We start from the raw sequence: 9968 nt of genomic DNA, 5'->3' as shown, positions 1-9968 counted from the left end.
CGAGAAACAGCCTCTTCCCTTACCCTTCCGCACCTGAGGGCGCCACAGCCTCCTGTTCTCGCTAGCGCCAACATACTGGGTTCTCTAGCCCCGCCCCCAGCATTGTAACTTTCTCCAGTGACCCAGTTTTCTGTGCCATCTGTTTCCTGCTGTGGCCTCATCGCATCATACATAGCCCGGAGGGCTCCTGCCATTACCCGTGATGCCTGCTGCAGAAATTTCCACTGAAAATGAGCTCACAGTGTGGTTAGCTAGGTTTGCACATGCATAACAGAGACTTCCATTTCCACTTAGAATGCAAAAAAAAAAAAAAAACGCAAAGAACATCACTCCCACACTAACGACGACGAAATTCAGATAATCCTCAAAGCCATCAGACAGATGAGTCACGGAGGAACACAGTGAACTGAATTCCAAAAAGAAACAAGACCCTTTAAGGGGAGACAGAGAAATGGAGAGAGAGAGAATGGTTTCGTCTTTGACGCAGCACGAAACAAAGAGGTGGCTGCCATACGGACGGATGAGGCAGACTCAACTGAATGCTGAGAAATCCCGACAGACTAGTAGGAATGACAATTGGGAAAAGCTGGGGGTCCCGTAAGTAAGGGGAGTTTTGCACACACTGGCCAGCTCTCCGCCACGGGTGCCCACCGGCTGCTTCCCAGAAAGACGGGAACAGGGCAGGAGGCCCGAGAGAGCGCTCAGGGGACACGGGTGGGCGTGGAGGGCTCCGAGGCTCCTGGGGCAGGGACAGGCCCCACGTGCTTCCCGGACTCTTACAATCAGAAGACCGAAGCTGCTGCGGAAGGGGCAGAAGCAAAGATCCAGTGGCTGTCGGGGAGGGGGTAAGAGCTTGGCGAGGGACCCCTCCGGTGGGACAGACAAGCAGGGGCAGCTAAAAGCCGAGGGGGGCACGGGAACCCTGAGAACCCTCCAGCCCGCCAGGCCCCACTCTCGCCAGTAGGCCACTACAGCCCACACCTGGCGGGATTTGAAGTCTGTGGCACTAGGATAACCATGGCAACCACAAACCAAACCAGCCAGCGCCTAACCAGACGGTCCAGCCCCCGCGCTAGGCTAGCGGGAGGCTAGAGGCACTGATTTCTGTGCCTCTGTCTACACGTTCTGTCTGCGTACTCCACTGGGTACTGAAAAACGGTGTGGAAGTCTCCAGCTGTCATTGTGTGTTGTTTATTGCAACATTCAGTTCAGGTTTTTCTTCACAAATTCTGAAGCTCTGTTGTTGGGACGTGCACGTTAAAGACTGTGATGTCTTCTTCATGACGTGACCCCTTCATCTTTATCCCTGGCAACAGGGGGCATCGTTTGGCTGCCTGAATGGTCACTAGGGGTAGCAGCCTGACTTCCTACATGTCTGACTCACAGCAGCCGGCTCCCTGGGCTGGTTACTACAGATAACGAACCAGTTGGTTTCCTGGGCAGATTGCTGTAGGCTGTGGGGTCAGAGTCTTATTTTTATACATAGTTTGGCCACTGTCCACTTGTATATTCAGTCTTTCAGTATTTAGCATCAAGGTCACCTCATGGTCCCAACATGGCCACTGCAGATCCAGCCATTGTGACCACATTCCAGGCAGAAAGGAGAAGGTAAGCAGAAGAGCAAAGAGCATGCCTCCCCGGTGAGTCTCTTTACAGGACTCCACCCAGATATGTCAGTTGACAACTCTCCAGCTGCCCCTACCTTCACAAAGGCTAGGAAGTGTCATCTTTACTGGGTATAACAGTGTCCCCCCAAAACACAAGACCTTCTGTTACAGGGAAAAGAGAGAATGGATACTGGACAGACAACTGGCAACCTCTTTCACGCCTTCAGACTGAAAAAGTGGAAGAACAAATCTACAAGAAAAAAACACATTATGGAATATATATCACTGTCATCTTGAATCTATTCTTCAATATGAAATATTTGCTGTATGACAATTACTTTAATAGGGAACAGGTTGATCAGAACTCTTCATAGTCAAGGTTTTGTGCATGCACCGTCCTCTCCAGGGCCTTCCCAGCAACCCTGCTCTCTGCCCCTCCACCTGCAGGGCACCGGGGCAGAGGTCTGAATATACTGATGGGAACACGAATTGAAAACTGTTCAACTAAAATGAATTAGTGCAAAGAAACAATCAGTTCAGGGAATTGGTCACTTGGCAAATTAGCTCTTTGGAGAACTGGCTTTTAGTGATTGCCAGAGAGTAAGGAGGGAGTTCAAGCAAAAGCCCGCCAGGTTGGGGCAGGGCAGGGGGGCTCTCCTGCAGGGTTGGTGGGCCCTCTCCAAGCTCAGGGAGGCAGGTCCCCCCAGGCTGGAAGGCTGACTTGTCAGTGCGGTGATCACTCCCTCCGAAGTGGATAAGGTTTGTCCTCTGGACACAAGGACATGAACCAAGCTGAAAAGGCAGAGTTCCGGAGAGACTACCTTCTGAAGAAATGCATGGAAACGGCTGCCCTGCACATTCGAGAACCAGTGTGCTTTCAAGATAGGGCCCTGGGCAGCCGGGCGCGGGAGGGCCCTTGCTGGGGAAAGCGTGCTCGCGGGAGGCAGGGGCAAGGACAGCCCTCTGGCGCAGGTGGCTCCATCCAAGGCATCTGGAGTGTTTAGGAAATGAGAGCAACTACTGTGTGAATTCCTTCCCTGACAAAGGGTCCAGACAAGCACACGCTTCTGCACACACATGCATGCATACACATGTAAGTGCATGCACACACACACACGCACACTGCACTTGCCCTTCCTTCCCTGGGGTTGTCGGTTTTCTCAGCTGCTGGGAACGGGTTGGGAGGTGTTTTCCGTCTTTGCTCTGAACAGTGTGCTCCTCACAGCCCTTGCTCTGCAGCCCCATCTGCACACGTGCCCCCCAAAGAGGTGCCACCCCCAGCTGAGCCTTCGAACACAGGCAGGGAGGGTCCTCCTGCCACCCACGGTCCCACGGAAAATTCCTCCATCAGAAATTCATCTCTTTCCATTAAGGAAGTGGCTTTTATTCGAATGCGAAAGGGGAGGAAGAAAGACTCCACCAGCAAGGACTCCCAACCTGTGAAAAGGAAACTGGAAAGGCCTCCAAACCCCTCTGGGCGGGGAAGGACAGCCCCCAGGGAGGAGGGGAGGTTTGCCTTGTCCTGCTTCCCTGGCACAGCAGAAGCAAGAACGGTTCAAAAAAGAACAGGAAAGGATTGGATTGGAAGCTTTTTAATGGTAAAAGAGAAAAAAGTTGGTGAGTTAACAACACATTAGCGACAACGTAATTGGAATTAGTCCTCTGATGGAGTCTGGCTGCCACTGGCAGGTAAAGTCTCGTCTCTTCACGGCCCTTGAGGTGACTTCATGGGGCAGCTACTGACTCCAGTGAGAAGGGGACAGGGAGGAGGTCGCTGGGGGGAGGGGCGGCGCTGGCCCCCCCCAGCACCAGCCGCAGGCTTTTCCAAGGCCCGTTTGGGTGTTTTTCCTCATTTTCTGGGTTAAGATTTTTCTATTTCATTTCTTCTCGCCACTATTTCTAGCCTTCTTGCTGGTGCATTCCATATTCTCAACTGTATACTTAAATTAACAAAGTCAAGTTACTAACTCTGCCCTCTTGCAAAAGGCAAATATCTTTGGATACTTAAGTTTTGTTTTATTTAAGTGCATTTTTGTTGCCCAGTGTTTGGGGGCTTACCATGGTGTTCTAAACTTTTTAAAAAAGATTTTATTTATGTACATATAGCAAGAAGGGAAGGGAGAGAGAAAGACAGGGAGAAAAACATCCATGTGTGGTTGCCTCTCACACGCCCCCAACTGGGGGCTGTGGCCTACAACTCAGGCATGTGCCTTGACTGGGAATCAAACCAGCGACCTTTCAGTTCACAGAGCGGCGCTCAATCCACTGAGCCACACCAGCCAGGGCTACCATGGTCTGTTAATGGCCCAAGTAAACCTCTTTTATCATCAGTGTTATTTTACGTAGTCAATACTTGTTTATGTTCACCCACATTTTCCAGTTCCTTTGTCCACCTCTCCTTTTGCATCTCAGCTTTCTTTTGCAAGAAGAAAGCTTCCTTTCACGGTAAATCCCCTTTGCTTTTTGCTTGTTTGCAAATGTCTTCAGTTCATCCGAGTTTAGGAAAGATCACCTGGCCGAGTCTACCAAGCCCAGCTGGCAGTTACCCTTTTCTCGGCACTCTGATTCTCCCGCCACCTTCCAGCTGCTGCCACCGCCATGACCCGTCAGCCGGAAGCCCACAGCCACCCCATGAGTCGTCCAGCACCTCTCTCTGCGTGCTTTATGATTTTATTTTTGTCTTCCAAAAGTAAATGGCTAGAATGGAAAAGCCACAAAGAGGGGAATATGGCAGAAATCAAGCAAGGGAAAAGATGTAAGATGAACTTAAACGTCACATCTGAAGGCGGGCAGGACAGAGGGGATGAAGACAGAGGGCGGTACATGGAGGGACAGCATGGCGAGGGGAGGGCCAGTACAGAGTCAGTGGCGCACCGCTCCTGCCTGCCACGTTCCTCTTATCTGAGCCTTGGTGAACTGTTTTGGGGCTGAGGAGAAGTGACCTGGAGGACAGCAGAGCTGGCTGTGAGGATGACATGAGTTGACATTTGTAAAATACTTAGAGCGAGACCTGACCCCTAAGTTTTACGTGCACTGGTTCAATAAGCATCTTCCCGCTCCACCGTCCTCAGAACAGTGCCTCGTGGGCCCGGATGATGGATGGGAGGCCAGCCATCGCGACTGCATTCCAGGAAGGAGGACAGCGCACAACACTCCCCCTACTGTTTGGAAAGCCCCGCCCTCTGGCTGAGCAGCGCTGTGCCCAGCTAACATCAGGACTTCATCACCGAGTAAAACATTCATTTCACTACACGCAGCCGCGCAGTCAGCTCAGTGAATAATGTCATCTTCTCTAACAACCAGTTCCTATCTTCATTTTGCCGGGAAGGTGGGGAGAGTGGAGAGGGGGATGGGTAAAAACTCAGCTGAACCCGGGGACAGGGGGCGAGAGAAGGCACCGTAAGGGAGGACGCGGTGAGGAGACAGCACCCAGCAAGGCGGGTCCAGCGATTCCATTTCATGTAAATGGAACAGGCTCGTCACTTAGAAGGCAGCTCTCTCAGAGCAGAGGGAAAAACCCAGCCACCTACCATTTACAAGAGACGCATCTAACTATAAGGAAGCAAGGATTAAGGAAAGGCTTGGAGAAAATACACCAAGAAAGTGTTAACCAAAAGGGAGCTGATGTTGCAATTTCGGCACCAAGTACCAGAGCCCCTGAGGCAAAGAACATGACCAGGGACGACGCATGTCCTTGGTTAGTAATAAACGGACAATTTTTCTTTTAGGAAACCTTGACCCTATGAGCCACTAAGTAAATGTTTTCAAAATATGTACAGCCAAATTACAGGAGGAAATGAGTAAGTCCTCCGTTCCTCCCCCTCCCCCCACCTCTGTTACTCATTCAGTCTGAAAGCCTTCGGCCGGCCCGGCTGTGGGGGGGCAGCTGCGGGGTGCTGCTGCTTCACGGTCCCCCAGGAGCCCCCCACATGACTCTGAGTGCCTGTTATGTGGGGGGGGGGGGACTGTGCAGGCTCGGGGACAGAAAGACAACAGCGCCTTATCTCACAGAGACAAGAATCCAGTCCTGGGGAGGGTTGGACCTGGGAGGCAGGCAGACTGGTTCCACCTGTCACCGCGTCTCAGGCTCCGGGTCTGCGAAGTGGGGTGATGGCAGCTGCTGTGAAAACGCAGCAGCATGGACCCTGGGAATGCCTCCCCCGGTGGTCAGCAGTACTGGGGAAATAATATTTTTCTTCCTGTATCCATGGAAACAGCCCTCGCAGTCCTCAAAATCACTCTCCCTAAAATGCGAAGATCTCAGGGAGAAGGCTATTTTCAGAATCAAGAGTCACCTCTCACAACTGATTGCTCGGGCCCACGGTGGTCCCCTGACGAGAACCACAGAACCCATGGGTAGGTGTGGCCCGTGCCGGTCAGAGGGACCGGCCAACCCTGCCCAACGTCAAGTGAAACTTATGAGCTGGAGTTCCAAAGAAGTGTTACTGGAAATTCCAATCCCAGATCATCCATTCATTCATTCATTCATTCATGCTGTGACTGACCTCTCACACTCGTGAAGACACACACAGGCATTCATCACACATGACACACACAAGAACAGTCACAACTGCACAACCGCACAGACGCAGTGGCCCAAGCTGAACACAACGCAGCAACGTGGGTGGCTCTCCACACTGTGATACAAACCGAAAGCGCCAGACACAAAAGAGACTTTGAACTCGACTCCAAGCACACCAAGCTCAAAAGCAGGCAAAACCAATCTGCAGTGTTAGAGACCAGGGCTGTGGTCCCAGGGCGTGGGGGGAGTGGGCACAGGAGCCTGGAGGTGGGGGGACTTCCTGGGGCTGCTGACCCGGATGTGGAGGTGGCAACACACCGTCGGGACGATGACAAATCAGGTCGCGATGTCTGCTCACAAAGTCCTGTGCCGTACCTTTGTGGCAGGTGCACGCTGGCTGGCAGCTCCCCAGCAGGCTGGTTGGTGAACTGACATTCTCAGGTGAACAGATGAAACCAGACAGGGCTGGTGAGCAGGCTGGGTCCTAGCGCAGGCTTCCCGACCAGCACCTGCTGCGGTGGCAAGGGCGAACCTGCTGCCCACAGCCCCAGGGGTCCCGGAGGGACACTCACAGGTGCCGCCTGGCCCTGCCGCGAGAGGGAGCCAGGCAGAGGTCACACGCCAACGTGGGAAGCGCCAAGGGCTGGGCCGAGGTGGCAGGTCTGGATACGAATCACGCGGGCACAATAAACAGGCTCTAAACCAGAGGCAGAGCAGACCCCCGCCAGCCCTCTGAGGGGCGCTCTCTCTCCCGATCTCGGACTGCTGCCCAGTCCAAATCAGTAAGACGACACCCGGGGCTCTGAGCCACCCCCTCCCACCCCTTCTCAGGTTACCCGCCTGTCCCCACCCTGGCTCGGCCGTCACGACACGGAAGGGCGAGCAGAAGCTAGACACACGTATGTACATGCTGGAGTGTGGCCGAAGACAGTGAGTGAGGGATGGACCAGCGGATCCCGGGAAGTGGGGGCACAGAGGATCAGAGAGAACCCCAAAAGGGACCAGTGGGGTCAGCTGTCCCCAAGCACAGCGGGGGGGGGGGGGATGAGAAAACCCCGAGGGAGGCACTTCCAAGTGTGGGCCCTGAGAGGGGTCGCCAAAGCCTTTTCTCTGCTGAGCCTGTGGACCCACCCGAGGTGGGGGCCCCACTTGCCCCCGTTCGAGCGTGGTCCCGGGGAGGCAGTGATGGCTGGGAGCCCAGGCAGAGTCTCCGGGGTGGAGCCCTCTGCACCCTGTTCGAGGGACAGTGTGTGATGCCCCCGTTGGTGTGCACCCGGAGCACCTTGGGCCCCCCATCCTACTGTGTACACTCGCCCCCACCCCAAAACGCACCCAACCACGCAAAGGCAGCTGTGGGTCCCACCCCGCGCCACCTCCCTGTGGACTTCCCCCCTGGGAGCCTCTCCTCCCTCTTAGCTCACCCATTGTTCCTCCTCTGCCAGCTCATTCCCACACACACGCACAGCCCGGGTGTCGCCCGGGTGTCACCCAGTGGTCAAACACCGTTCCCACCAACACCCCCCTCCTGCTCCAGGGCCCGCCCCAGGCTCCCACACGGCACCGAGCTGCCGGGGCCCCCGTGTGCCCCCCACCGAGGCCACCCCTCGCTCAGCCCGTCTTTCCGAGCAGCCATGACGCCTCGGAAGGGTGAGGGCCCAGACTGCCCCCCTGCGTGGGTTTGTCTGACCCGGGGGCTGTGCGTGTCGGCAGGAGCTCCGCGGCAGTGACGTCGGCCCTCAGTGCCGCAGGGCGGGGGCGTGGCGTCCGCACGCTGGGCTACGGGGGACCCTGATCACCAGCGAGGGTGGTGTCTGCCGGGCTTTTCCCTCATAAAGGCATCATGCTCCCTTTGTAACTAATAAATACCGTGGAGGAGGTGCTTTGAAGTCTTGCTGGCAACAATTGTTACTGTGGCGTTTGCCTGGTGATGGTTTTGTACTTCGGTCCTGCTCTGCACATGTACTGATTGGGGTTCTCCTGTACGGAGGAGCCACCCCTTCTGCAGCTGTTTACTTGTTCAGTGACTGATTCACATCGGGATGGACCCGTGGGTATGTGTGTCATGCTGTGGGGTGTCATCCAGTCCTGCCCTCAGTTACTTCCGGCTCAAACCGTTCCAGCTTTGCCCACAGGAGCCCCTTCGGGCTGGCCCCTGCGTTCTCTCAGCCAGTGCCCATGGGTTTTAAGCTCGTCCTTCTTTTCTTGCTCCATAAAACGTTCCGGCTCAGCGTGGGTTTTCCCTGCCCCAGCCCTGGAATCACCCTTTTCTCCGAGGATCCCTGGTTTCTTTTCTTTTTTTTTTTTTTTTTAAGATTTTATTTAGCCCTGCCTGGCGTAGCTCAGTGGACTAAGCGCGGGCTACAAACCAAGGCATCACAGGTTTGATTCCCAGTCAGGGCGCATGCCCGGGTTGCAGGCCACGGCCCCCAGCAACCGCACATTGATGTTTCTCTCTCTCTCTCCCTCCCTTCCCTCTCTAAAAAAAATAAAAGTAAATAAAATTTTTAAAAAAGAGATTTTATTTATTTATTCTTTTCAGAGAGGGGAAGGGAAGGAGAAAGAGAGGGAGAGAAACATCAGTGTGTGGTTGCCTCTCACATGTCCCAAACCGGGGACCTGGCCTGCAACCCAGGCATGTGGCCTGACTGGGAATCGAACCGGTGACCCTTTGGTTCACAGGCCCGAGCTCAATCCACTGAGCTATACCAGCCAGAGCTAACGTATCAGAATATTTAAATCTAGGAAGCAAAACCAGCAGGACATTGGATAATGAGACAAAACCACAACTGCAGCTAGACATTTGAGTGCACAAAGGTAGGAGGACGACGGAGTTCCAGCTGACGGCGACTGAGGCGGCCGCCAGCCTGACCTGGTCCGCGTCCCCAGGGCGCTCCTCCAGCCGAGGACTCGGAACACACTCAGCCGAGGGCGCACGGAACAGCCAGCACCGTGCGGAGCACCGCACAGAGCTCAGCACACGTGCAAGGAGTAACATCGATGTGCGTCCTGAGACCACAGCGGGGTCCAAACCAGGAACCGCCCCGGCCAGGTGGCTCAGTGGGCGGAAGTGCCAGCCTGCGCGCTGGAAGATCGCCGGTTCGGCTCCTGCTAGACTGCAGGTTCGATGCCCATCAGGGCGCGTGTGAAGCAGCTGACTGCTGCTCCTCTATCACATGGATGTTTCTCTTTCTCCCCCTTCCCCCATCCTCTCTAAAAATCAATCAACATATCCTTGGGTGAGGATTAAAGGGGAAAAAAAAACAGAAACCAGTAACAGAAGAAATCTTAAGAAAAAAGTCCAACGTCTGGAAATGAAACCGCACGCCCAAAGAACCAGAGATCAGAGAAAGCACAAGGGACACTGGAAACGAGAGGACACGTCCACACGTGGAGGGTCCGAGGGCCCGGGGCTGCCGGGAGGAGTGCGCAGCGCTCCGTGTTTGCGGTAGAAAGAAGCTCTTCCGAGGTGGCTCCGTCCGGGTGGCCGGTCAGTCACTGGCTCTTGGGAGACCTCAGCTCCTTGCCCACTGACCTCTTCACAGGCTGCTTGCGTGTCCTCACCACCTTATGGCTGGCGTCCCCCGAAGTGGGTCATTCCCGCTGTTCTTAAGGTGACCTTGCCAAGGATAAGGTCGCGTTTAAGTCTGGAAACAGGCGGCCGCTTCACTGATTCCCACGTTAACAGCCCGCGCTGCCAAGTCTGCGCCTTGGCAGACTTCGACAGCATCACCTCAGATGCTGAGCACGAGAATGCACCCAACTGTACACGCTGTGGCGGGCTTAGAATGAACGAGGACAGGCAATGTCATCCAAGCTAAACACGACTGCAAGCCAGCAAT

The sequence above is a fragment of the Phyllostomus hastatus genome, unplaced genomic scaffold, assembly GCF_019186645.2.
Source record: "Phyllostomus hastatus isolate PE091 unplaced genomic scaffold, TTU_PhHast_1.1 phas_contig_948, whole genome shotgun sequence".
NCBI classification, from domain to species: domain Eukaryota; kingdom Metazoa; phylum Chordata; class Mammalia; order Chiroptera; family Phyllostomidae; genus Phyllostomus; species Phyllostomus hastatus.
This window is presented reverse-complemented; position numbering follows the sequence as displayed.